Source organism: Carcharhinus amblyrhynchos, chromosome 9 (assembly GCF_965287045.1).
Source record: "Carcharhinus amblyrhynchos chromosome 9, sCarAmb.v2.hapA, whole genome shotgun sequence".
Taxonomy (NCBI): domain Eukaryota; kingdom Metazoa; phylum Chordata; class Chondrichthyes; order Carcharhiniformes; family Carcharhinidae; genus Carcharhinus; species Carcharhinus amblyrhynchos.
Window position 1 is genome coordinate 93,892,985 of NC_137332.1, and position 25,284 is coordinate 93,918,268.

The following is a 25,284-nucleotide window of genomic DNA, read 5'->3' on the forward strand; positions in this document are numbered from 1 at the left end:
TAAAATTGTTATAGAAAGGGACAAAACTGATCCACAGATGCAAGTTCTAAATTGGAGCAAGGCAAATTTTGATGGAATTAGACAGGCGCTTACAAGGGTTGATTGGAATAGTTTGTTTGAGGGCAAAAGGACCTCTGGCAAGTGAGAGGCCTTTAAAAGTGAAATAGCTAGAGTTAAAGGTCTATAAGTTCCTGTTAGGATGAATGGCAATGCTGGCAGGATAAGGGACACTGGATAACAAAACATATTGAGGTTTTGACCAGGAAAAAAACCATGGACAGGCACAAGCAGCTGGAATAAAGGGATTCCCTGGAGGTGTACAGGGGATACAGCTATACTAAAGAAGATAATAAGGAGGGTAAAAAGAGAGCATAAGGTAACTTTGGCTGAGAGGATTAAGATGAATCCTGTGCCTCACTATATATGTAGATGGTGTTATGCATTGTTAGCTCGTTTAATTGTTTATAGTTTCTTATTGTACACACTGTTGCATTTCATGTCACTGCGTGTCTCAATTAAACAGGGAAGATGTAGACCAAGTGGTCATGGGAGAACATGATGATGCAGCTACAAAAGAGGTTACATGACAGGAGATCACTGGCAGCGCGGTCAGAGCACATGTTGTATGTAGCTGTTGAGCTAAAGAATAAACTATCCTTGCTGGAAGTCCTTGTTGTCGGTGATTCAGGAAATACACAACATGCTACAGAAAGCAGATTGGTGTACACTACCAAATGTTTGGTGTGTTAGAAAGTTTGTCCCCAGCGTCATGGAGGAGACCAGCACTGGCTCACACAGAGCTTGGAGCTCACATTGAATTGATGATTAGCTTTTCACCAAAACTGTGGATCCCACCATAATGCAGTATCTGACTGGCATTCATTGAAACATAGAATCCCTACAATGCAAAAAAGGCCATTCGGCCCATGGGGTCTGCATTGACCCCCTCACAGAGTATCTTAAACTTCCATCACAGGTCTGAGTGCTGCAATGGAAGCTCAGACTGCTGTCCTCGTAGTTCTAGATACCTGAGGCTTCTGGAGCATCACAGCAGACCAGCAACCTGTTCTCCAATGGATCAGTAGGCGATTGGTATACGGACAAACAATGAGAGAGATAGGATATGGGAATGGATATGGTATGAATGCCTTCTGCCAAGAATGCCTCTTACCAAGGAAAATGTCGTTTCATTGCTGCTTCCCCATCTCCACTCCATTCCAAATTGTAACCATTCCCCCAATTCTCACAATATTGTTTGAGTGGTGTAGTTCATGGCTGTGGTAATAGAGGGTGCCAAGGCACTATCACACAATAGAGGAAAACAGCAACCATTCAACAAGTTCACCTGGAGACAACTGACTCTTCAGAAAGCTGGATTTTAATTAGCTAGTGCTGGCATTGAGTTGGTTTATATTTATATACTTCTCGTCTGTGGTTTCACCGCAGGACTGGTTTTAGTTCTGGGGACTTTCCATTGCTGATAACCCACAATAAAATGCAACCCCTGCAGTACCAAGAGTAACCCTAACAGCATTGTTGTGCTGTTATATACACTATAATAATGAGAGTCAGAATGTTCCAGCCACTGGTAACTTCACCTCACTCTATCACTAAGGACCTGATTTTCATCCACAAGTGAGGCAGTGACCCTCTCTCGCCTGTGTAATCTCAGCTGGTTACTAGCACTCTATCTTTTTTGTAATCCCAGCCATTTTTAAAAATTCATTTGTGAGACACGGCTGGCCAACATTTATTGATGTGGAGATGCTGGCGTTGGACTGGGGTAAACACAATAAGAAGTCTCACAACACCAGGTTAAAGTCAACAGTTTATTTGATGGTAAACCCAGGCGTGTGCAAAGTTCTGACCAGAGAAGGAACAGTGTTTCTGAAAGCTTGTGGGTTTACTATCAAATAAACTGTTGGACTTTAACCTGGTGCTGTGAGACTTCTTACAGCATTTATTGCCCATCATACTTGCCCAAAGGCCGTTGCTGTGGACCTAGAGTCAGATGTAGGCTAGACCTGGTAAGGACAGCAGATTTCCTTCCCTAAAGCATATTAGTGAACCAGATATGTTTTTCTGACAATCGATAATGGTTTCTTGGTTATCAGTCGAATGCTCAGCCTCATTTCTTCAAGTTGTGGTGTTCTTTCTGGGAGGCTTGCCTAGCCTTCACCCTCCCTGACATATCTGGAAATACCAAATCCAAGCGGGTTCGTAGGCGTTGTCCCATTACTAATTCAGCTGGAATAACCCCAGTGGGAGCATTCAACAACAAGAAACTTGCCAAGTGCAAGGTCAGTGGCCTCTCATCTTGCTTCTTTCTAGAAGTTTTGAATGTATGGTTCGCTCTGCCAAGCCATTCAAGCTGGGTGGTGGGGGCTGATCGAGCATGGCATATTGACAAACTGGCAGAATGGCTATAAATCTGTGCAATTGCCAGACACTCAGACCTCAGGGATGCCATGGATGGTAAAGATCTACTACAACCTATTATGGCTGTGGCATGGTAGACTTCATTAGTTGGACATCTGGCCATTTGGATGTGCATCAACCAGGATGAGGAACATATGTCCCATGAATGGTCCAGCGAAGCCTACGTGCAAACGCAATCATGTCCAGCCTGGCCACTCCCACGGGTGCATATTTGCCAGTGGCAGCAATGACTGCTGGGTCTGATAACTCAGGCACAAGCTGATCATTCATTCAATCTCATTTTTGATGCCAAGCCACCAGACATAGCTTCCACCAGTGCCTTTATTCATACTTTGTCCAGGGTGTGCATCTCCTTTAGTAAAAGCCATTGCCCCTGGGGTGGCACTATAACACTAGCCCTCCATAATAAGACACTGTCCTCAAATGTTATTTCCATCCCACGCTATAGGTAGGGCTTGATCTGTTCCAACTTGTCACAGTGCCAGCTTTGTAGCACCATCTTCATAACTTTGGAAGACTTTATATGAGCAGCTGAGAACAGTGATGTCTCTAGAAGGCACAATGCCAACACCATTTCTTCTGGAATATGTGGTGACAGTATAGTCTGCAGCTGAGAGCATCCATGTTCGATATTTACATCCTTGGTCTAAGGAAGGAGTAGTTGCACTCAGCCAACACCAAAGCTCACATCTGTACCTTCACAGTGGTAACTAGTGGCACCAACTTATCATCTTGGAATAATCCCAACAAGGGCTTGTGATCCGATGCAATGGTGAAGTGTGTCCCGTATATAATTATAGATATATATAGGTGAAAAGTCTTCACTGCCTAGATTAATGCGCTCCTTGTCAATATTTCTTCTTAACACCTGATAAGCTTCTCGATGTGAATAAAATTGGTCTCTCTATTCTGTCTGATATCTTGTGGAAAAGGACTGCTGTCACTCCACAGGTCATGACCAACAGTTTGGCTGCTACGAGTAGTGTTGAAGACTGTAAGACTTGCTTTACTTTAGCAAGTGCCTCTTTTTGCACTTATCCCCATTTCCAGTTGTGGACACTGTCTGCAGGAATCTCCCATAATAACTTTTCCCTAGGAAAGATTTTAACTCAATCACACTCATAGGCTTTGGTACATCTTTAATCATTTTCATCTTGTCCTGAAGGGATGCAGTCCCTTGGCACCTACATTGAAGCTGAGGTATGAAACCTCCTCATCTGCCTGAAAAATGCATTTCTCTTATTTTTAGTGGATGTCTGCTTCATTAAATCTTTTAAAGATCTCTTCTAGGTTTGCCCTGTGTTCCTCAGAGCATGCTCCAGTAATTTGGACCTCATTCAAGCGCACAACCTCTTTGGAGATGCCCTGCAACAAGCTTTCCATACTAAACTGGAAATTGTGCAGGTTGATGACACTCCAAATGTCTCACACTAGAATCATGGAATGATACAGCAAGATGGAGGCCATTCAGCCCATATGGCTGTGCTGGTTCTTTTTGAAAGTGCCATCCAATTGGTCCCACTCTCCTGAATTTCCCTATATTCCTGCAAATTCTCTTCCTTAAAATATTTATCCAATTCTCTTTTGAAAGTTGCTATTGAACCTGCTTCTACCACCCCTACAGGTTGTGTGTCCCAAATCACAACAACTCCATGTACAATAAATCCTCCTCATCGCACCTCTTTTTTTTTGCCAATGACCTTAAACTTGTATCATTGGGTTACTGAACCTTCTATCACTGGTGTGGTATCATGGTCCCTTTATGGGGTGATCCTTTTCAGTTCACATGATCAGGCCGAATCCTTTGGAGTGGCCACCTGGAAAGCTGGACCAGTGGGGAGCAAGGGCGCACATCCTGCAATGGGAAGGACCCTGAGTTGGAGCCAGAGAGGAGAAGAGACTAGACATGTTTTGTCAGACCCTTTTCTCTGATGTGTACATATACATATATATTTTGTAATATATATAGTTGAATAAATCTTCTCTTGTTTGAGCCTCCATCTTTACTGCACTGAGGAAAAGCGATGTCAGTCATCAGGAGATCACAGTGTGCAGTTAAAGGGGAAGGAAAGTGAATGTCAAAGCTAGGAAGAAACATGTACAGACACCCTTAAGATGCCTTTAATCGGGAAGATAGAACATAGAACATAGAACAATACAGCGCGGAACAGGCCCTTCGGCCCACAATGTTGCGCCGACCAGTCTTATTTTTAAAAAAAAACATTGACCCACTAAACTAAACCAATCCCTTTTCGTCCATGAACCTATCCACCAATCTCTTAAACGCCCCCAAACTAGGCGCATTTACAACTGCAGCAGGCAGGGCATTCCAGTCCCTCACCACCCTCTGGGTAAAGAACCTGCCCCTGACATCCGTCCTATAACTACCCCCCCTTAATTTAAAGCCATGCCCCCTCGTGCTAGCTTTCGCCATCCGAGGAAACAGGCTATCACCATCCACCCTATCTAAACCTCTAATCATCTTATATGTTTCTATAAGATCCCCTCTTAGCCGCCTTCTTTCCAGTGAAAACAACCCCAAAGCCCTCAGTCTCTCCTCATAGGACCTCCCCTGCATACCAGGCAACATCCTGGTAAACCTCCTCTGCACCCTCTCCAAAGCCTCCACATCCTTCCTGTAATGTGGGGACCAGAACTGCACACAGTACTCCAAGTGCGGCCGCACCAGAGTTGTGTACAGTTGCAACATGACGCTGCGACTCCTAAATTCAATCCCCCTACCAATAAATGCCAAGACACCGTATGCCTTCTTAACAACCTTATCTACTTGATTCCCAACTTTCAGGGATCTATGTACACATACACCTAGATCCCTCTGCTCCTCCACTCTATTCAAAGTCCTCCCGTTAGCCCTATACTCAACACATCTGTTATTCCTACTGAAATGGATTACCTCACACTTCTCCGCATTAAACTCCATCCGCCACCTCGCGGCCCAGCTCTGCAACTTGTCCAAGTCACCCTGCAAACTTCGACACCCTTCCTCACAATCTACCACACCTCCGACTTTGGTGTCATCAGCAAACTTACTAATCCACCCAACTATACCCTCATCCAGATCATTAATAAAGATTACAAACAGCAGTGGCCCCAAAACAGATCCCTGAGGCACACCACTCGTAACCGAACTCCATGATGAATAATTACCATCAACCACCACCCTCTGTCTCCTATCTGCTAACCAATTCCTGATCCAAGTACCTAAATTACCACCAATCCCATACATCTGCATTTTCTGCAGAAGCATACCATGGTGAACCTTATCAAACGCCTTACTAAAATCCATATATACCACGTCTACTGCCTTACCCCTATCCACCTCTTTGGTCACCTTCTCAAAGAACTCAATAAGGTTAGTAAGGCACGACCTTCCCGCTACAAAACCATGCTGACTATCTCTAATCAACTCATTACTCTCCAAATAACTATAAATCCTATCCCTAATACTTCTTTCTAAAACCTTGCCCACTACAGAAGTAAGACTCACTGGTCTATAATTCCCAGGGAAGTCTCTGTTCCCCTCCTTAAACAATGGGACAACATTCGCTGTCCTCCAATCTTCCGGTAATATACCAGAGACCAACGACGACCTGAAGATCAGAGCCAGTGGCTCTGCAATCACCTCTCTTGCCTCCCATAGAATCCTAGGGTAAATCCCGTCTGGACCAGGGGACTTATCTATTTTCAACCCTTCTAGAATATCCAACACATCCTCTGTATCAACTGCAATACTTTCTATTTTACACCCCTTCACTCCAGTGACCCCCTCAGCTACATTCATATCGTCCTGCGTGAACACCGAAGAGAAATAATGGTTCAATGCCTCTCCAATCTCTTCCGGTTCCACACACAACTTCCCCCTACTGTCTGTAACTGGCCCTAATCTTGCCCTAACCAACCTTCTGTTCTTGACATACCTATAGAACGCCTTAGGATTCTCCTTAATCCTATCAGCCAAAGTCATCTCATGCCCTCTTCTAGCCCTTCTTAACTCCCTCTTCAACTCCCTCCTAGCCAATCTAAAGCTTTCTACTGCACTACCCGAGCCCTCAAGCCTCATCCGAACATAAGCCTCCTTCTTCTTCCTAACCAACAAATCAACTTTTTTTGTGCACCACGGTTCCCTAGCCCTACCAATTCCTCCTTGCCTGACAGGGACATACCTATCACAGACCCGCAGTAGCTGCTCCTTGAAAAAACTCCACATTTCAGACGTTCCTAGTCCCTGTAATCTCCTAGTCCAACCAATGCTTCCTAATTCTCTCCTAATGGCCTCATAATTTCCCTTCCCCCAGCTAAAACTACTGACCCGAGGTTCATGCCTATCCCTTTCCATCACTAAGGTGAACGTAACCGAATTGTGGTCACTATCACCAAAAAGCACACCAACTTCCAAGTCTAGCACCTGGTCTGGCTCATTTCCCAGCACCAAGTCCAATATAGCCTCACCTCTAGTTGGCCTATCTACATATTGAGTCAAAAAACCTTCCTGCACACTTTGAACAAAAACTGACCCCTCTAACGAGCTAGAGCTATAGCAATTCCAATCAATGTTAGTAAAGTTAAAATCCCCCATAACAATTACCCTATTACTTTCACTCCTAACCAGGATCGTCTCTGCAATCCTTTCCTCAACCTCTCTAGAACTTTTTGGAGGTCTATAAAAGACTCCCAACAGGGTGACCTCTCCTCTCCTATTTCTAATTTCTGCCCATACTACCTCAACAGACAAGTCCTCATTAAACTTCCTCTCTGAGACTGTGATATAGTCCTTGACCAATAATGCTACTCCACCCCCCCTTCTACCTCCTTCTCTACTCCGACTAAAGCACTTGTACCCCGGCACCTGCAACATCCATTCCTGACCCTGCTCTATCCACGTCTCTGAAATGGCCACAACATCAAAGTCCCAGGTACTGGTTGAGCCATTTGACCCAGACGTTGAACGTTGGGGGCGATGTATCAAAAGGGTGTGTGAGATTTGAACAGAATAAAGCAGATGGTGTCATGTTTATTCCCAGTGATGTTTGATCACGATCTAACTATTCAGTTTGTAAAGATTGGAGAACCTGTGGGACTGGCTGGGCCTGTTAATAATCTCACTGTACACTGCTCCAGGATCAAATCTTCACCAACATACTCTACCCAGCAACTGATGACTCCTCTATCTGATTGGCTGTAGGGCAGCCAAGCTACTGTTTTCACATCATTCTGCTATTAGTCAGATTTCACAATGTGGAGTTAGGTTACCTTCAGAGACAGGGACTTTCCATCAAAATCTCCAATTACCAGCCACACAACCTGTTCTTTCCCAACGCTACACAATCTACTGGAGTCAGTGTCAATCTTCATTCCAGTCTTATCGACAGGGACTTTCCATCAAAACCTTCATTTCCCAGCCTCACACAACCTACACTTCCCCAACACCACACAAACCAGATTTACCTGGTGTAACAACAGGAGTCAATGTCGATCTTCATTTCATTCCAGAGACAGGGACTTTCCAACTTGCTTTCTCAGCATATGAGTGAGGCTGGAAAGGCCAACATCCATTGCCCATCCATAATAATCCTTTACTGATAGAATCATACAGATCAGAATGAAATTATTTGGCTCTTTATGTCTGTCAGCTCTTTTGAAGAACAATCCAGTTAGTCCCTGTTATTTCCTTTGATCTTGACTTTACTTCCTCCTTCCAGTAATGATCCAATTCTTTATGGAGAGTTATATTGAACCTTCATCCACCCCTCTATCAGTCAGTATGCTCCAAATCCTAAACACACAATACATTAATAGGTTTTTTCTCAAGTCGCCTCTGACTGTTTTATCAATCACCTTAAAACTGTGTCCTCTCATTATTGATCCATCAACCATTGGAAACAAATTTTTATTTACTTTAGCCAAACCCTTCATGATTTTGAATACCTTTAGCATACCTATGCTTAGCCTTCTCTGCTCTAGTGACCAGTTTCTCTGGTCTATCTGTAACAAGAACTTCTCAGCCCTGGAACCATGCACCTGAAGGCTTCTGAATTCTCTCTAATGCCTCCGCACCCTCCCTAAAGCCCTCAAATTAGTCACTGTTCTCCAGGTGAGAAAGTGGTGCAGTGCCATCTTCTTGAAATACTGCAGTCCTGATGGTGAAGATACTTCTTCAGTGTTCTGAGGTGGGAAATTTCTGGTTTTGACCCAGCAACAATAAATTTCAAGTTACAATGGTTTATGGCATGGCGGGGGACTTGAAGGTGATGTGCATGCTGCCCTTTTTCTTGCTGGTGGTGGTCACTGGTTGGGAAAGTTATCAGCACAGCCTTGGTGAGTTGTTGCAGAGCATTTTATTTTGCAAAAGAAAACTTTATTCATATAAAATCTGAAAAATACATTTCAAACAACAAAATACAATGATATTCACATTTTCTCCAGAGATCAAGAGGTGCTTCAGTTCAGTAATGAAAACATTACATATATTTTAATATTTTCATTACAGAGAGTAAAATTCTTTATAAACTGTGGTAGCATGGGCCCTTTAAGGGGGCAATCAGTGAGGGCCACGTGATTGAGCTGAACGCTATGGAGAACAAGTGCAGGAAGACGAGGCAATTGGGAGCAAGGGCATACGTCCGGGACCGGCAAGGAACCTTAGTTGGAGTCAGGAACCAGAGAGTGTAGTGTGTCTTTAGTTCTGTCTGACCATTGCTTTTACATGCATAATTACATTATTAATAAACCCTTCTTAACTTAAAGCCACAATGAGTCGTCCTCAAGTTATTACACTTGCGATGAGAATTCTTTTTTCGATAGTTGTTGTGAGTTCACAGTGTGTAGCTAGAGAAGGCCGAGACTCAGCATTGAAGCTACAAAGAAGGAAGATACAGAAACCACAAACTAGGTCTTAAATCGAAAAGATTGAGTTTTTTGACTGAGAGTTGGAAAACTGGGAACAGTGTATTGAAAGGCTGCGTTACTTTGTAGTAAATGAGATAACAACAGAAGGAAAACAGAGGGTGATTCTCTTAACAGTCTGTGGCCCACAAACTTACAACCTAGTGAGGAGTTTAACATCACCAGATGCTGCAGGCACAAAGGGGAGATTCTCCGGTCTCCCAGCCATGTGTTTCCAGCTGGTGGAAGGCAGCTCATTGTTTACTACCCCCAGGATTCTCTGGTCCTGCCGCTATCAACGGGAATTTCCACTGACGTCACCCCAGACTGGTGGGAAACCCATGAGTAGGAGTGAGCTGCCAGCCGGGATCAGAGGATCCAGCCAGAGAATTCTGGTCAGTGGGCCCTCTTTTACCATCTAACACTGGATGGACTTGAAACTGAGCATGTTTCAGGTCTGACTTTTAGACCCGTTCTCAGGTGCCCCCATAACGTACACTGTGTGGAAAAATATCAGCGATTCCGAATCGTGCTGCACGGCCTGTGGATGGGGCTTAACACACCCAGAACATTGCAGCTCTGCATGCATGGAAAAAAAATAGACAGCGGCTCCCCTGTCACATCCCTCCTGGGCGGGATAATGCCTCCCCCTGGTCCCCACACACATTGCCTCACTCCCCCCCAGCATTACTGATTCTCTTAACCCCACCACCCAGACCGATCATGGCCCTGGCCTCCCTTCCCCCCCACCAATCTCAGGCAGAGTGGCAGCAGGCCCCCCCCCAACTGATCACAGGCAGAGTGGCAGCGGAACCCCCCCTTATGCCCCCCACTGAACTCAGGCAGAGATATCCCCACTCCCCACTATCGATCTCAGGCAAAGTGATTTCCCCCCTCCCCTCCCCTCCCCACCCCCACATTGGACCCTCCTGCACAAGGCCCCCATTTCCTCTGGACTCTGATGGCTGTATGACAACTCTCTCTCTCTCTCTCTCACTCTCCTCCCCCCCCACCCCATTTCCAATGATTGAGACACTGATCTACCGCCCCCCTCCTCCACACATATCCCCCCATCTGCACACCTGCAAGTGCTCACTTGCCTCCCCTCAACGCTAACAAGGCAATCTGCATGTAACTTGCTGGAATGCTCCGCCAAACTGCCTGCAGCTGATCTGCCCTAATGGGACAGCTCTATAAAAATCCCCAGGGGTGGAGAGACAGGCAGTGCAGAACAAAAATTAGCGCATGACCAACCCTACCCCCTGATTTACTGAGGGTGACCTCGAGAGGCTGCTAGATGCAGCAGAGGTGAGGTGGGACACCCTTTTCCCCCCAGGAGGTTATAGATTCAGGGGGGCTGCTGGCAATGTGGCCTGGAAGAAAGTTGCTGCCTTGGTCAGTATTAGGGCACTGGCCCCCCCTCACCGCCCCCAGCCAAGACACAGTGCCACAAAAATATCAATAACCTCATCCAGACAGCAAGGGTGAGTGCTTAAACCCATCTAGCATCTTCCCCCAGATTCTTCCCAGCACCCTGCATTCTTCCAGCCCCAACCTTGCTTCTTACCACTCCAAGAGAAGCACTGTGCTTGCCCTCTAAGGGCCATCACCTGATACTCTGCAGGAGTCACGCCATCATTTCTCTCATGGCTCCTTCTGTCTCCACAGGAGAAGACCAAGCATAACACCAGAGAGAGGGTGAAGATGGGGGAGGCGGTGAGCTCCGGATCCTCACACCACCCCTTTGAAAAATGAGCGCTGGAGCTGTCTAGGGAAGGGAAATTCAGGCTGTCAGTGACAACATGGCCAGACTGGAATCAAGAAGTCAGCACCTGTCAACCCTTCACTTAATTTGAAGCAACTTCTAGGGGGCATGGGTTTTGGGTGCAAGGGGCAATGTTTAAAGGAGATGTGCGAGGCATGTTTATTTACACAGAGAGGAGGGAGGGTGGGTGGCTGCCTGGAACTTTCTGCTGGGGAAGATCATGGAGGCAGATAAGAGCGTAACTGTTAAGGAGCATCTTAACAGCTACATGAATGGGATGGGAATAGAGGCATACAGTCCCCAGAAGGGTAGGGAGTTACAACTCAGATGGGTAGCTTGGCCACTGTGGGCTTAGAGGGTTGAAGGGCCTTTTCCTGTGATGTAATCTTCTTTGTGCTTTGTCCTATGTTCAATGGAGAAATATGAACCAAGTTTTTTGCATCTCGGACTCCCTCCCTTGCATTTGACCTTGTGTGCTGTGTTGCAGGAAGAGATCTGGACACCCTGGGCCATCTGGCACCCTGACCCCACTGCGGCTCCCACCCATTCTGCCCCAGTCAGCTTGGACGAGTCCTCGGGGGATATGGGTGAAGGGACCTCCGAGGGTGGCACCGTTTTGATGTCAGCTTCCACCTCACAACTCACTATTGCAGAAACTGACACATTGATGGGGCCCCTGAATGATAAGGCTTCTGAATCACTTTCTAGTGAGCACGACATATCTGCTGATGTACATTGATTGGAGGAGGGAACATCTGAAGCTTCTGACGTGCGGAGGCCTGTCGGAGACGAGGACTCAGCTACCCCGGGCTTCATGCTGGGCCTCTGAGATCACTTCTCCTTCAGCTGCTGGAGATGCAGCAACAGAGCCAAGGATTGCAGGAGGGGCTGACAGCCACACTGGACCAACGGGGACGCTATTGGGAAGAGTTCCTCTCTGTGCCAATAAACATGCCTCGCACATCTCCTTTAAACTTTGCCCCTTGCACCCAAAACCCATGGCCCCTAGAAGTTGCTTCAAATTAAGTGAAGGGTTGACAGGTGCTGACTTCTTGATTCCAGTCTGACCATGTTGACACTGACAGCCTGAATTTCCCTTCCCTTGATGGTGGGCCAGCTACTGCCTGTCTTGCATTGTTCCCAGGCCAACACTACAAGGGTGGTGTCTGCAGTGGAAAGCCTGGGGCAGGGAATCCTCATTGTGAATAGCAGGTTCCAAGCATTGGCCGAGTCACAACAGGCCACAGCAGGGTCCCAGAGGGCAGTGGCTGAATCACAACAGGCCACAGCAGAGTCCCAGAGGGCAGTGGCTGAATCACAACAGGCCACAGCAGAGTCCCAGAGGGCAGTGGCTGAATCACAACAGGCCACAGCAGGGTCCCAGAGGGCAGTGGCTGAATCCCAGCAGGCCACAGCAGAGTCCCAGAGGGCAGTGGCTGAATCCCAGCAGGCCACAGCAGAGTCCCAGAGGGCAGTGGCTGAATCCCAGCAGGCCACAGCAGAGTCCCAGAGGGCAGTGGCTGAATCCCAGCAGGCCACAGCAGAGTCCCAGAGGGCAGTGGCTGAATCACAACAGGCCACAGCAGGGTCCCAGAGGGCAGTGGCTGAATCCCAGCAGGCCACAGCAGAGTCCCAGAGGGCTGTGGCTGAATCCCAGCAGGCCACAGCAGAGTCCCAGAGGGCAGTGGCTGAATCCCAGCAGGCCACAGCAGAGTCCCAGAGGGCAGTGGCTGAATCCCAGCAGGCCACAGCAGAGTCCCAGAGGGCAGTGGCTGAATCACAACAGGCCACAGCAGGGTCCCAGAGGGCAGTGGCTGAATCACAACAGGCCACAGCAGAGTCCCAGAGGGCAGTGGCTGAATCCCAGCAGGCCACAGCTGAGGGATCCAACAGGATTCTCGAGATTCTGTGGCCCATGTCTGAGAGGCTGGAGAACTTGCAGGAGACCCAGCTGGAGAGTGCTGAGACACAGCGGCTACGGCAGCAGCCCATGAGAACGTGGTCCAGTCACAGGGGGCCATGGCCGAGAGGTTACAGAGCATGGTCCAGTCACAGAGGGCACTTGCTGTGGCCATTGAGAGGTGGCCCCAACTCAGGTGGCCATCACAGAGGGCTCAACCATCATAGGCAGGATGTAGGTGGTCCTCCAGGACTGACAGGGCCAGGTGATGCCAGAGCTTTTAGTGCAGAAGCACCACCATCCCATGGAGTGAGCAGGGGCCCACAAAAACCCCAAGGGAGGAGGAAGGGCTCGAAACCATGCCAGGGGTCTTCCAGCCAGGAGACTGTGGCTGTAACTACACTTTCTGACTCCCCTCTTCCTGACACCAGGGAATCTCAGGGACACTGGGATGGAAAGGATGTCATAGAAATGTCCCAGACACCTGGAAGCTGGCCAGGGCCCCCGAGGTCCAAGGCTTCCAGAGGATGCTCGCCATGTGCATGACAGGCAATGGGGTGAGGTAAGCAGCTGGCCTCCTCTACCTCCGATGTACATTCTGGGGAGACACTGAGCCGTAATGATAGACCACTTAATGTTCGGGAGTTATGGTTACACTAATATGGCACGGGTGAAGGGCTGCAGATAGATCTTTAAGTATTTTAATGTTTTCCATTCACACTTTTTATGTTAGAACTTATTATTTAAACACCTTTATTGTCATCTTTAAATGTTTTCTCACCACCCGCCTGTGCCTAACTTGTTTCAGACTTGTCTCGAAGAGGAACTCTTTTCCATTGATGATCTCCAGAGAGATGCTTCACGTTGATGTCAGTTGGGGAGACCCCTCAATACGGTGTCACTGAGAAAATGAAGCCATTGGTTCTCCAGAACCCACAAGCGATTCCCTCCCATCAACCACTCCACCCCAGCCCAGGGCCCTGTATGGGGGTTTCAGATCCCTTACGACACAGACACGGGCCCAGGTGCCAGTGCGCATGTGGAGCTCAGGTAGGAGTCAGACTAGTTTGCACCACGGCATCATCATAATGGTCTTTAGCGAGTCACCTTCACCCTCCTGCCTGCCAAAGTAACTCGCTAACACAACGTACCCAGGCCAATCACGCGGATGTGACGATGTTGCACGAGATAGATGGGCTTTTTGGCAGTGGAAAATGGAACTCACAGACCCAGTGCCCTAATGTGTGAAGCGCCTGGTGATCAGGGCCTCCCTGGCCACCCTCACATGCCTCAATTGCACCTCCAGCCCTCCAATGCCTGGGTGGTGCTGCTCGGTGTGTTCCTTCTCTTCTCCCTCCTCCTCCTGCTGGGTGGCTTCCTCCTCAGCGACGCTTGGCTGGTCAGCCTCCACATCCTCCTCCTCCTCCTTCTCCAAAAGGTCACCTCTCTGCTGTACCAGGCACGTAACCACAGTACAGGAAGAAATCAGAGAGCTGAACTGTAGGGCCCTGCCGGAGCAGTCCAGGCACCAGAATCACATTTTCAGGAGCCCTGTGCACCACTCCATTATTGTGCTGTTGGTTACATGGGCTTCATAATAGCAGGTCTCCACCTCAGTAACAGGCCTCTGCACAGGCGTCATCAGCCATGTCCGAAGCGGGGAACAATATCACCCAAGAGCCACACTCGCAGCCTGGGCTCCCCCACAAATGCCTCTGGTATTTCAGGCTTCTGAGAATGAAGCTGTCATGCTCGCTGCCTGGGTGTCTGGCACAGACATGTATGATATTCATATTGTGGTCACACACCAATTGGACATTCAGGGAGTGGAACCCCTTTCTGGCAATGAATCTTCGTGAATTCTGCGGTGGGGCATTGAGGGTGACATAGGTGCAGTCAATGGCCCCCTGTACTTTAGGCACTCCTGAAATGGCCGTGAACCCTGCAGTCCATCTTCCTGCTGGGCCTGGTCCAGGTTAAATTTGATGTATTGCCCAGCCTGGGCATACAGGGCTTCTGTGACCTGCCTGACACAGGTGTGATGTGGATATACTGGCGTTGGACTGGGGTAAACACAGTAAAAAGTCTGACAACACCAGGTTTTAGTCCAACCGATTTATTTGATAGTAAACTCACTAGCTTTCGAGGGGTTTCCCTCTTCTTCAGGTGAATGGAGAGTTCTGGCCTCAGACAGAGCATATAAAGCACAGACAGTTTAGAGATTACTGATTAGAATGCGAATCCTTACACCTAACCTGCTGTTCAAGACCTGGAGTGGCTGACAATGTGAGTGGAAGGAGCACTGATCACAGGTTAAAGAGATGTGTATTGTCTCCAGACAGTACAGTAAGTGAGGTTTTGCAAACCCAGGCAAGTCACGGGGGTTACAGATAGTGCAACATGAACCCAAGATCCCTGTTGAGACCGTCCTCATGTGTGCGGAACTTGGCTATCAGTCTCTGTTCAGCGACTCTGCGCTGTCGTGTGTCGTGAAGGCCGCCTTGGAGAACGCTTACCCGAAGGTCAGAGGCTGAATGCCCGTGACCACTGAAGTGTTCGCCAACAGGAAGGGAACAGTCTTGCCTGGTGACTGTCGAGCGATGTTCATTCATCCGTTGTCGTAGCGTCTGCATGGTCTCCCCAATGTACCATGCTTCGGGACATCCTTTCCTGCAACGTATCAGGTAGACAATGTTGTCAGCCTCTGACCTTTGAGATGTCAGCAGCACACAGTGTCCGACATCTGTTCAAATGACACTCGTGCACCGAACTGCCGAGGTCTTCACTCCCTCCTTCTCCTGCTACCTCTGGGCAAATACCGGCCACATCCTGTCTGTAGTGGCCATCTCCCTCTACTCCTGCAAGTGGCAAGGCCCAGGCCTCCTGTGCCTGTAATTCATCCCTCTGCTCCTCCTCCTCAGCTCCAGCATCAACAAAAAGAACCAAGATCAATCGGTTGCATCGCAAAAGTCATGTCGTCACTCTGAAGGGAAGGAGGGGGATTTGGAGATGGAGAGGAACACATAGAGGTTAAGGAACACTGCTTGTCCCTAGCCCATGAACAGTCACTGTCCATACTGCCCACTCCACCATCCACATGCTCCCCTGAATCACAGACTCGCCATTTCCCCACCCACATGGTCCCCAGAGCCATAGCTCCTTGAAAAGTTCAGACTGCAGCAGAGCAATTTGCAAAGACTTTTTGCACATTCTTCGGCTGGCAGTGTGCTAGGATCCAGCAGCATCCAAAAGAGTCACAGAGTCATAGAGGTTTACAGCATGGAAACAGGCCTTTTGGCCAAACTTGTCCATGCCGCTCCTTTATTTTAACCCCTAAACTAGTCCCAATTACCCATGTTTGACCCATCTTACCCATGTAATTGTCAAAACACTCTTCAAAAGACAAAATTGTATCAGCCTCCACTACTACCTCTGGCAGCTTGTTCCAGATACTCACCATCTTCTGTGTGAAAGAATTGGCCCTCTGCTCTCACCTTAAGCCTATGCCCTCTAGTTTTAGACTCCCCTACCTTTGGGAAAAGATATTGACTATCTAGCCGATCTATGCCCCTCATTATTTTATAAACTTCTATTAGATCACTGTTAAGACACCTACATTCCAGAGGAAAAATGTCCCAGTCTATCCAGCCTCTTCTTATAACTCAAACCATCAAGACCTGGTAGCATCCTAGTAAATCATTTCTGCACCCTTTCTAGTTTAATAATATCCTTTCTACAATAGGGTGACCAGAACTGTACACAATATTCGAAGTGTAGCCTTGCCAATGTCTTGTACGACTTCAACAAGACATCCCAACTCCTGTATTCAATGTCCTGATCGATAAAACCAAGCATGTCAAATGCCTTCTTTACCACTCTGTCCACCTGTGACTCCACTTCAAGGAACTATGAACCTGGACCCCTAGATCTCTTTGTTCTATAACTCTCCCCAATACCCTACCATTAACTGAGTAAGTCCTGACCCGAGGTCAGTGTTGAGACCTGGGTCCGTGCTGCAAGTTGGACAACGGACACCCTGCTGAGTAACTGACCCCCCAACACCCCACCCACACCCCCTCACACATTCGCAGAGCCCCCACAAATCCAAAGGACAAAATGGACACAATAAAAGGACTCCCATAAGCAGCAGGGGGCCATCGGAAGCTAGGCACTTACTTCCTCACTAATCTTCATTCTTGGAGCATTGGAATTGGATTAATATGGTGCATGTCTGTTTCGTGCCAATTCTGGATGGGTAAAATGGTGGTCAAGGGGGAAGTGCCAGTAAAGTTGGGTGTGCAGCTCATTAAGTCAATTTAAATGCATGCAAATACATTTAAATGCCTGTTGCAACCGTTTCAGAAGCTATCTCGATTGCACCCATTTTTGGGCCTTGGTAAAGGGGGAACCAGCACAGAGGTGGGCGCAGATTGCACTACTCGCCTCATGCCCAACTTTACCATGTTTTTGGGCTAAAAAACATGCGTCCTACCCATGGTGGTCGAGCCCTCAGCGATGGCCACCTGAGTTGGTAGCCATCTATCAATGGCCGCAGCAAGTGCCCTCTGAGACGGGTCCAAGCTCTGCAACCCCTCAGCCATGACTATGTGTAACTGGGCTGCATTCTCAAGGGCTGTTGTTGTAGCTTGCTGTGTCTCAGCACTGTCCCGTTAGGTCTCCTGCAAGCTCTCGAGCCTCTCAGCATGGACTACAGAATCTTGAAAATCCTGCTGAGTCCGTCAGCTGTGGCCTGCTGTGACTCAGCCGTACTTGGAGCCTACCACACACGGGGAAGATTCCCTGCCCCAGGATTTCCACCGCAGATGCCATCCTTGCAGTGTTGGCCTGGGAACCACAAAGATAGGCAATAGCCGGTCCGCCTCAAAGCTTTGGGACTCCTCCCAACAGCCTCCCAGTTAGTCCAGTGTGGCCGTCAGCTCCTCCTGCATTCCCTGGCTCTGCTGCTGCATCTCCTGTAGCTGAGGGTGAAGTGATCCGGGAGGCCCAGCATATAGCCTGGGGCTAGCTGCGTCCTCGCCTCCAGCAGGCCTCCGCGTGCCACAGACCTCAGGTGTTCCCTCAGCAAATGTATTGTATGCATCAGAGACCTACCCAGAAACCTCATCACTAACTGGACCCACCGACGTGTCAGTATCTGGGATGGTGAGTTGTGAGGTGGAAGCTGACACCAAAATGGTGCCACCCGCAGAGGTCCTTTCACCCATATCCTCTGAGGACTTGTCTGAGCTGTCTGGGGCAGGAGGCGTGGGTGCTGCAGTGGGGGCCAGATGGCCCCAGGGCATCTGGATCTCTTCCTGCAACACAGGACACAAGCTTAAGTGCAAGAGGGAGAGGAATCCGGGATGCAAAAAACTTGATTCACATTTCCCCATTCAACATAGAACAAAGGACAAAGAAGAGGTCCTTTGGCCCTCCAAGCCTCCAGCAACCAGGCTGCCTATTTGAATGTAACTCCCTACCCTTCTGAGGACCATATACCTCTATTCCTATCCCATTCATATAGCTGTAAAGACGGCCCTTATCTACCTCTGTCCCTCGGCAGTAGGTTCCAGGCACCCCCCCCACACCCTCCCCTCTCTGTGTAAATAAACATGCTTCATGTGTCTCTTTTAACGCTGCCCCTCACACCCAAAACCCATTCTCCCTAGAAGTTGCCTCAAATTGAGTGGAGGATTGACAGGGGCTCACGTTTTAACCCCAGCCTGACCACACTGTCGCTGACAGCCCACGCCTCCCCTTCTCTGGATAGCTCCAGCGCTCACACTTCGCAGGTCTGGCTCACCACCCTCAGTCTTTGCCCTCTCTCGGGTGGTCTTCTCCTGTGGAGATAGAAGGAGCCATGAAAGAAATGATGGTGTAATTCCTGCAGAGTATCAGATGGTAGCCCGTAGAGGGCAAGCGCGGTGCTTGGGAGTCAGGGGATGGAAGCATACATGATGCGGGGGGGTTGGAGGATCTGGGGGGAATCAGTGGAAGACGCTAGATGTGAGCACTTTGCAGGTGTGCTGATGTGGGCTGTCAGTGACAGCATGGTCAGGCTGGAGTTCAGATGTGAGCACCTGTCAATCCTCACTCAATTTGAGGCGGGGATCAGCATTCTATCCTTTTTTTTGCGCAAGTGCAGTGGACGGCTCTGTTTGGAGCTGCAGGGTTTCGGGCGCATTAAGCCTTGCCCACATATTTCTGCTTTTGTACATGATTCCAAACCTTGGATATTTTTGCAGGCGTATGGGGACACTTCAGAACGGGCCTAAAAGTTGGATCTGATGCACTCCCTGTTTCAAGTCCGCCTAGCACTTACTATCAAAATGGTAAAATAGGGTCCATAGTCTCTAGCCTCAAAGCAAATAGTAGTGTAAGAATCTGTGGGGATTATAAACTGTTAATTGAGGAGCTCAGATAGACAGATACCCCATTCCTAGACTTGAGGACCTCTACACTAAATTAGCAGGAGGCTTTAAGTACACCAAGTCAGATTTCAGACACACCTAACAGCAGCTGAAGCTGGTTGATGATTCTCAGAAGATAGTTTCTGTTAATACCCAAAAGGGACTACACCAGTACACACGGTTTCCTTTTGGAATTTCATTGGCCTGTATCATTTTCCAATGAATGATAAAAAGTTTAATACCTAATTCCTAAAGCAGTGGTACATCTAGATGATGTCCTGATTACAGGAACCTCACCTGGAGAACACAGCTGAAACTTAGAGAAAATTTTTAAAAGATTTAAGGAGTCAGGAGTTTGTCTGAAATTAGAGTAATGCATTTTCCAGGCAGGTGAAGTTAAAGTTAATCTGTTAGTCACAAGTAAGGCTCACGTTAACACTGCAATGAATTTTCTATGAAATTCCCCTAGTTGCCAGAGTCTGGCACCTATTCAGGCCAATGCATCTAACCAGCATGTCTTTCAGAATGTGGGAGGAAATTGGAGCATGAGAGGAAACTCACGCAGACATGGGGAGAACATGCAAACTCCACCCAGAGGGTGACCCAAGCCAGGAATCAAATCCGTGTCTCTGGTGCTGTTGAGACAGCTGCACCAACCACTGTGCTACCACGCCGCCCCACATACTTGGGTTTCAGGGTAAAAACTAAAGGTTTACAACCTTTAGAGAATGATATTAAAGCCATACAGGAAGTATCTCAGCTAAAAGTGTGTCAGAATCACTCCTGGGAATGATAAACTATTATGGAAGATTCCTGAAAAATATATCTACAAGCCTAGCATTGGCTTTTGGAAAAAACATCAGTGTTGGAAATGGGGGAAGCCCAGATGGAAGCGTTTACAAAAGTGAAGCAGGCTTTACATTCATTGGCACTGGCTGTACACTACAATCTTACCAAACTATTAATAATTACATGTGATGCTTCACCTTCTGAAGTGGGAGCAATTTTGTTCCACAAGATGCCATATGGGGTGGAAAGGCTGATGGCATTTCCCTTTAGGACATTAACAGATGCAGAAAAAAATTCTTAGATAGACAAGGAAAGTCTTGCTGTAATTTATGTGTGTGATGTTTCATCTATTTGGTGGACATTTCTTGGAAATATATTGCCACCGTTTTATGTATATAACTCACTGTTGCTGAGTTAAAATCCTGGAATTCCCTTCCTAACAGCATTGTGGGTCAACCCACAGAACACGGACTGCAGTGATTCAAGAAAGCAGTTCACCACCACCTCCTCAAGAGAAATTAGGGATGGGTAATAAACTCTGGCCTGCCAGTGACAACCATGTCCCATGAATGAAAAAAAAATTCACCACAGTGTCACATCACAAATCTTTGTCAGGGTTATTCAAAGAAGATATATCAGTACCATGAATTACCTCTGTGAGGGTTTAGATGTGGCTTCTATTGCTAGCTTCATACAGCTACTCTTTTAAACATGGTCAAAATGCACGAATACCAAATACGGATACATTGAGCCAGTTAGCTCTACCACAAACAGTACCTTCACCACTGGTACCACAAAAAATTGTGTTGGCTTTACACTTGCTAGAGACTTGGCCAGTTTCAGCAAATCATATAAAGACATGGACCAAAAGAAATCCAGTACTGTCTAGGGTTGAGAGGATGGTAATGCAAGGATGGTGATATGATAAGCCAGAGCAACTTACACCACGCCAGCAACATAGAATGGAGAGAACATGTGGGGATGGTATGGTATTGTGGGGGGAGCATATATTTGGTGGTCCTATATTGATAAAGAAATCGAAAGAATGGTCAGCTAGTACTCCTTTTGTGAAGCCCCACAGACATTGCCACCACTGGCGAATATACACTCATGGGAATGGACAGGAAGAATGTGGGTAAGATTACATATAGAATCACAGTATCCCGACAGTGCAGGAGGCCATTCAGCCCGTTGAGCCTACACTGACAACAATCCCACCCAGACTGTACCTCCATCACCCCATGTATTTACCCTGCTAATCCCCCGACACTAAGGAGAAATTCAGAGTGGCCAATTCACCTAACCTGCACATCTTTGGAGTGTGGGAGGAAACTAGAGCACCTGGAGGAAACCCATGCAGACACCGGGAGAACACACAAACTCCACCCACCCAAGGCCGGAATTGAATCGGGGTCCCTGGCACTGTCAGGCAGCAGTGCTAACCACTGTCCCTTCATGAGACATACAATTCTCATTTCAACTGATGCGCATTCAAAATGGCTGGATGTTTAATTAATGAAGACCACCATTGAGAGGTTGAGGCAGATGTTTGCCATTAATGGCATCCCAGAAGTCTTAGTATCAGACAACGGGGAGATAATGTTTTGGGGACTTGGGTTCAAATCCTGCCACGGTAAATGGTGGAATTTGAATTCAATAAAAAAAATCTGAAATTAAGAGTCTACTAATGACCAGAAAACCATTGGCGATTGTCAGGAAAAAGCCATCTGGTTCACTAATGTCCTTTAGGGAAGGAAATCTGCCGTCCTTACCTGGTCTGACTCCAGAGCCACAGCAATGTGGTTGACTCTCAATTGCCCTCTGAAATGGCCTTGCAAGCTGCTCAGTTGTAAAAATCAATATAACGTCTCAACAAAGAAATGAAACCGGACAAACCACCTGGCATCGACCTAGGCACCAAAACAGACAATGACAAAACAAACAGCCCTATCATCCCTGCAAATTGCTCCTTACTAACATCTGGGGGCTAGTGCCAAAATTGGGAGAGCTGTCTCACAGACTAGTAAGCAACAGCCTGACAGAGTCATTCTCATGGAAACATACCTTACAGATAATATCTCAAACACCACCATTACCATCCCTGGATATGGTCTATCCTACTGGCAAGACAGATCCAGCAAAGGTGGTGGCGCAGTGGTATACATCAGAAGGGAGTCACCCTCAGAGTCCTTAACATCGGCTCTGGACCCAATGAAGTCTCATAGCTTCAGGTTAAACATGGGCAAGAAAACCTCTTACTCATTACTACATACTGTCCTCCTTCAACTGATGAATCAGTATCCCTCCATGTTGAACAACACTTGGAAGAAGCACTGAAGATGGCAAGGGCGCAAAATGTATTCTGGATGAGAGATTTCAATGTCCACTATCAAGATTGATTCAACTGATCGCGTCCTAAATGATGCAATTACTAGACTGGGTCTGCAGCAGGTGGTGAAGGAACCAACAAGAGGGCCAGCGGTATTGGTGAGAGTGACCACCGCACAGTCCCTGTGGAGATGAAGTCGTGCCTTCATATTGAGAATAACCTCCATTGTGTTGTGTGGCACTATCACCGTACTAAATGGGACTAACTTCGAACTGATCTAGCAACTTAAGACTGGGCATTCATGAGATGCTGTGGGCCATCAACAGCAGTGGGACTATACTCCAGCACAACCTGCAACCTCATGGCCCAGCACATTCCCCACTGAACCATTACTATCAAGCTGGGACTCCCCAGACCCTATCACCATCTACAAGGCATGAGTTAGGAGAGTGATGGAATGCTCCCTACTTGCCTGGATGCAGCTCCAACAACACTCAAGAAGCTTGACACCATCCAGGATAAAGCAGCCCACTTGATTGGCACCACATCTACAAACGTCCACTCCCTCTAGCACCGACACTCAGTAGCAGCAGTGTGTACTATCTACAAGATGCACTGCAGCAATTCACCAAAGATCCTTGGACTGCATCTTCCAAACCTGCGACCACTTCCACCTAGGACAGGGGCAGCAGAGGAACACCACCACCTGCAAGCCACTGACCATCCTGACTTGGAAATGACAGTTGCTGGGTCAAAATCCTGGAATTCCCTCCCTAATGACATTGTGCGTCAACCCACAGAACATAGACTGCAGAAATTCAAGAAGTCAGTTCACCACCACCTTCTCAAGGGCAACTAGGCATGAGCAATAAATGCTGGCCAGCCAGCGATGCCCATGTCCCATGAATGGAAAAAAATGATGGCACAGCATTTACAATGGACAAATTTCATAAATTTGTAAAGTCAAATGGTATTCATCATGTTCACGCAGCACCTTACAACCCAGCTTCCAGTGGGTTAGCAAAGCAAGCTGTATAAACATTCAAATCATCAGAGAAGAAGCAAGGTCATAGGCCATTGCCTTTAGGTTTAGCAAGTTTCTCCCAGTCATACAATACTCGCCAAATATGCCCACAGGGGTCACACTGGCTGAATTATTGATGGTTGTCGCCTGAGGACCTGTTTAGGTTTAATATTTCCAGATTTGGCAGGGAAGGTGGAGGCTGGACAAGCTTTCTAGATGCAAAACCACAGTTCGAGGATGAAGGATAGAATCTCCCAAGTTGGCGGTCTAGTCCTAGCCAGGAACTTTGCAGCAGAACCAGTATGATTGGCCAGAAAAGTTGTAGAAAGAACTGATCAGTCTCCTACATGTAGAAGTACAAGATCATCGGGTAAAAAAACATGTAGATCATGTAGGACAGCATAGTGGCACAGTGGTTAGCACTGCTGCCTCACAGTGCCAGGGTCTTGGTTCAGTTCCCAGCTTGGGTCACTGTCTGTGTGGGGTCTGCACATTCTACCTGTGTCTGCATGGGTTTCCTCCTGTTGCTCTGGTTTCCTCCCACAGTCCAAAGGTGTGTGGGCTAGGTGCATTGGCCATGCTAAGTTGCCTCTTAGTGTCAGGGGACCTAGCTAGGGTAAGTGCATGGGGTTTTGGCAATAGGGTCTGGGTGGGATTGTGATTGGTGTAAACTTGATGGACCGAATGGCCTCCTTCAGCACTGTAGGTTTCTATGATTCTATGATTTGAGGAAGAGAGTTGGGGTTGATACTGGGGATCAATAGGCACTTCCTCTGGAGGACTTGAGCTTATCAGTTGCTGATTCAGGGATCGCTGTGGTAAGTAAGGAGGCAGGCCACTCATTGATGCTGATAATGAAGAGACAGCAGTTACTGAAGAAGGGCTTGACCCTGGATTGATAAGTTTACATTTGCCCAGATGCCTTGCTTACTAAAGATCAGAGTTACAAATTAGGGTGTGAGTCCAGAAAGCTCCAAACAGTTTGAATTTGTCATGAGTTTTTCCTGATGGTTCCCTCTTTTCTCTCGTTGGGTTGTGCTTTCCTATGTTTAATGATGCTCCTTCTGTTTCAGGCATAGGTAAACTTCAAAGTTAGGGAGGAAGAAGTGTGGTAGTGTGGCCCTTTAAGGGGGGGCAATCTCTGAGGCCACATGATTGGGCCAGACCCTGTGGAGAAGTGGTGCTGGAAACCGAGCCAATTGAGGGAAGGGCACACATCCAAGGCTACGGGTGTTGGAGCTAGGTTGCAGTCAGTGAAGGAGGCACGAGGCTTCATAAACTACCTTTATTTCTTTGATCTGATGTGGGTCCACATACTCCACATACACCTCCACATACAATTCTCCTCCTGCATCTAGTGCCAGTTGTAGCCCCTTTCTTTATTAATGATTTCTATTGGATAATTGACATCAAATTAGTATTTAACTGGAAGATCTGTTAACCCACTCCTAACAGGGCCAGAACCTCAGTTGGAACTGGAGAGCAGAGAGTTAGTTGTTTCTTTGGTTCTGTCTGACTATTGCTTGTAAATCCTTCTTTACATTATTATTAAATGCTTCTTAACTTGAAGTCACAGCGAGTTGCCCTCAAGTTATTCCACAAACAATATACATCAGTCATGTTGCACTCTGAGGTGCTTCAATACAGTTACATACAGTTAGGATTACCCAGTTACTAGCCCCTCAGTGTATATTGGCCTTTTCCTACCGCACCTTGGTGGTGGCT